The sequence below is a fragment of the Pleurodeles waltl genome, chromosome 10, assembly GCF_031143425.1.
Source record: "Pleurodeles waltl isolate 20211129_DDA chromosome 10, aPleWal1.hap1.20221129, whole genome shotgun sequence".
Taxonomy (NCBI): domain Eukaryota; kingdom Metazoa; phylum Chordata; class Amphibia; order Caudata; family Salamandridae; genus Pleurodeles; species Pleurodeles waltl.
In genome coordinates, this window is record NC_090449.1 from 288,429,644 (window position 1) to 288,434,094 (window position 4,451).

The following is a 4,451-nucleotide window of genomic DNA, read 5'->3' on the forward strand; positions in this document are numbered from 1 at the left end:
TAGTCTTGGTTCCACCTCAACCTCTTTGTACCACCCCAGACACTCTTTATCTTAACCTTGTGTGTTATTTTCCATCCCTGCCTTTTCTCTGTCTTTCTTTTATTGATTTTCAACCCTTTAGCACTGGTCCCCTAAAATGAGTGCTGATGGGCCCCACCTCCAACCACGGCTCAAATTAAGCACCTAGCAAACCAATTTTCACGCTTGTGCGTTGAGGAATGGAACAATCAGTGTTTTCCCCATAGATTATTTGATCACATGAACAGAATGTGGAGCAACCCGATTTCATTATAGTTTTGCTGTTTTCTTTTCAAACGTAGGGTCACCATGTGACTCCATTTCACAAATGTATGATTGTTTCATGTTTAGAAATGGTACCAAAATCAATTTCTTCTTGGTGCACAAGAGTTTCTGAAATATGATGAACTGTCCTTGCTAAATATCTCACAAAATTAGCTGTACAATTGTCCATCTTTCTTTAACGTTTCTAGATAATCCCATGTCACCAAGGTCTAGATTGGCGGCCTCTGGGTTTTTCTTTATTGTAGTCCATTCCGGGACTTGTAGGACTTCTTTAACTTCGAGTACTGCAATTGAGCAGGCACACCTAAAAACAATACTTTGTAAAAGAGAGCCATGGCATAGGACATTGCGGGCCAGATTTATTCTTTTTCACGTAAAACTGCGTTAGCGCAGTTTTGCGTGAAAAAGTAAAGCACCCGTTAGTGCCATTCCAAGACCTCAGCCGGGCGCCATGTTTATGGAATGGTGCTAGGTGGAGCTAATGCCCTGTTAGCGTCCTTTGAAAGGACGCTAACAGGGTGGGGGAGGCGTAGCGGAAACTGAGGCTTGTATGCCGAATTATGGCGCTACACTGTTTAGAGGCAGAAAAATGCCTATAAGCAGTGTAGCGCCATTTTCTGGCGCACAACCCCCATAGACATGGCTATGGTCTTAGTAAAGGCAGGAGCCATGCCCACCACCCCAATGGCCATGCCCAGGCCACTGGGGCCAGCGCTGTGCAGGGGGCCCCAAGTTAGGGCCCCCGAGCAGGAAAAAAAAAAAAAATACTTACCGGGACTTGTGGTGTCCCTCTGGTGTGGGTTGGGGTGCCCCTGGAGCCAGGGAAGGGCACCTGTGGGCACTTTCTATGGTCTCTGACCATGGAAATATGCCTAAAGGTCCCCTTACACCTGCCCATACACAGGTGTTAAATAATGGCGCTAAGCAAGCTTAGCGCTATTATTTAAGGCCCCCATCGCCCCATGCTGGATTTTAGCACAGGGGAATAAATATGGCACAAAGGCCATATCGTCCTTCTCTGGACAGGAACACCTACCTTGCATCTCATTGACACAAGGTAGGTTTTCACATCCAGAAAACGACAATAACTCCATATCTTTGGCTCTAGAGGGGTCTAGCGCCAAAATATAAATATGGAGTTAGGTTTGTGCTGAATTAGCGTAAAAAAATGACGGTAATTCAGCACAAACCGAGTATAAAATGGACCTGAGTTGGCTAGTGAGTTTTGCACCAGCGTCAAGTTTGCGAATCATTTATGAAGTGGTCATCACATGTATTGATGATTTGAGTGGTCAGCTATGTTTGCATTAAAGTCCTAGCGGTTATGGTAGTCATTACCTGGACTTATTAACTCAGAAACCACCCCACTACTTTAAAGTGCTCGCATCTGATTTACAAAGAGTAAGATTTTCACCACCCTCTCCATACTGTCAAGAGAAGGTCGTCTCGCAAGTTTTTAGCTCTTCAAATAAAATCCAACATTCAGGCTCGAACGGGGTTCGAACCCGTGATCTTCGGTTTACGAGACCGACGCCTTACCACTTGGCCACCGAGCCACCGTAAAAGGCGAGCCTCCCGAGCTGTATATGATGACGCAATTTCCGGATTCAAACAGTGTCGTCTACTTGCATTGTATTTAATTGTTTCTCTTGATCTGTTGATGGCTTTCAGGAGATTTTCACTAACTGTTTTTCTCAAAGTTTGTGCACCGCGACCGCAGACTGTACAATTGCTTTTATAATTGGGTGTCCGGTCTTTTTCAGCATTACGTGCGGTCGAAATAATTATTCTTTGAAAGCCTGTCTTTCTAAAACCGTCTTCGCTTTCTAAGTGGAGACACAAGCTGGAAGCGGTTTGTCATGGGCTGACTCGGAAAAGAAGAGAAGAGGATGTGTTTGAGCAAAGTAGTATTAAAAACAAAAATAATCTCTGCAATTGTCCTTGTTGAAACTAAGGCGATGCATTATAGCACATGTAACGACACGGATATATCTAGGTATCGGGCCTGCTTGGTCCCCCTAGGGAAAGAGTTCTGAAGCCCAATAGACATAAGCTTCAAACTCTCATTTCTAGCTCGTCCTTGCATATGAGAACACGTGTGGCTTATTTAATAATAAACATTACCCTTCTCCACGTGTAATATAAATAGTGCTCGTGTAAATCACCCCAATACCCTGGGTCGAGATCCCGGTGTATAAAAAGTGCAAAATATATATATTGTCTGCTAAATCTACCACTTCACGTTCTGTAAATCCTATGAAGTGGAGTTTAATCTGTAAAAAGGCTTCGATCTATTCGTTCAAGGGACCTCAAAACAACTGGAAAACGTTTGCAAACAGACCTACAGGTAGGTCTAGGCTATGGCAGCAGAGTTGTCAAACATGCCTCTTGCAACAATATCCTTAAAGTGGGCTTTGAGTCCTTTCCGTTCAGCCATACCCTTACATTGAGCGTTTGGCTTGACACTCTGTCAATGACATATTTGCTAAGCTCAGTGAAGTATTCACATCTCACCCAATGATATAGGTGGTTCCGGTGCATCCTTCTGTCTCCACATCCAGAGCAATATTTCTCATTGAGCTGTGTCACTCTTACTCAATTCAAGGGGGCGCAAGGGTGACGCAAGTGAGTCAGATTTGTCAAGCCACGGAAGGCCACCTTGTGTTGCTCTGCATGGCTTGATAAATCTAGAGTAACGCAATGCAGTGCAAATTGCTGTGTTGCGTTACTCTGTCCCAGGGAGTCATTCTATGAATGGAGAGTGGGTGTCTCCACGGATCCACCCACAGATGTTTGCGCATTCCCAGATTTACCATTACTGGTAGACCTGGGAATGCATCGAAAGGCTACTTCTCCCTAAGTGAGGCATAACGTGGAGAAAAATCTTTAAATAGAGGAAAATGCTTCTGAGAATTGTTTGTGTGCAGGAAGGTATGCCTTCCTGCATAAAAGCAGTCCTGCCTGCAACGCAAGCACTCAGGCACTACAGCACAAGGGTACTTGCATTTGGGCCAGGCAGCCAAAAGGGTGCCAGTGCAAGGAAAGGAATGCATTGTATAATGTAAAATAGGGTAAGATTCCTGCCCGTTCCCTTTCACACAGCAGTGTAGCTTGCTGCGCTGCTTGAAACTTTGATAAATATGCCCTCCCCAGTGCTTGTATTGGACCGCAAGGGAGACTACTTTAGAAATGTAGCTCTCTGCCCACTTCTGCTGGCTTCCTCTGTGGGTCTTACTCTAATATGTTAACGATGCATGTACATTAAAACCACCCCTATTGGCTCTGCCAGTGCTGGTTTATAAATACATCAGGTTAGCTTAGCGGCTCTTCTCTCTCTGCAAACTAACTAGCAGCTGCCTGGCTTGCTTCAAGGCTTTTGTCATGATTAGAAGTATTATCCTTCAACACTCCATCTATTACAAATGACAGACACCACAAGCTTCTTGACAAGGTAAGAGACAAAGACAGTGATATGACAGAAACAAATTGAAAATGATTTTGAGTTCCCAAGAAAAATGGATAAAAATATGTGCAGTGTTAGAAAACACATTTTAGTAGTAGTTTGCTTTATTTTCTTTGTGGTATGAGGTCATCCCTAGATAGAAGTAAATTTAATGAAAATAATACAAAAGAAATGTTAAAGGAAGCACCTCTTTTGATTGTTCACCCTCACATTTTTGGACCAATGCAGCTGTTTTTAAGTCGAGCCTAGGTGCAGTACCACTTGTATACTTTTAAGTGTACTACTTCTGTGGGCTTCCAGCTATTTCATTTGTTAGTTTCAGTGTTATTTAAAAAGCCTTGCTTGCTAGTCATCAGTCATGCCTCTTTGACCCTTCTGTGTGGGAGCAGAGACCAACAACTGTATAATAGCTTTGTCCTGTTTATCTAGTCTGTAGGGGACTTTTTAAACTTTATTTCCTGCTCCTATCCAGGGAAGCTTCCCTTTTCATTTGCAGAGCATTATTGGTCTGAGCTTATCTGTAAACAAGGCAATAAATCAGGCTGTTATCTTTGTCACATTTAGTCTCTGTGGGCTCTTTGCACCTCTCTCAGCTGCCTGACTCGCACCCTTCCATGGCTTGGATTTTCTTTACCAACTCTACCAGAGCTCCCCAATCCTTAGAGTCAGTGCCCACTTCTGCTAC

The 4,451-nt window shown here is 43.7% G+C and overlaps 1 non-coding gene across 1 annotated transcript; it reads right to left on the reverse strand.

Annotated features, from left to right (window-relative positions):
* Nucleotides 1–1,787: 1,787 nt before the first annotated feature.
* Nucleotides 1,788–1,859, reverse strand: TRNAT-CGU (transfer RNA threonine (anticodon CGU)). Its single transcript has one exon. It is a non-coding gene; the product is annotated as a tRNA-Thr (tRNA).
* Between the last annotated feature and the right edge of the window lie 2,592 nt (nt 1,860–4,451).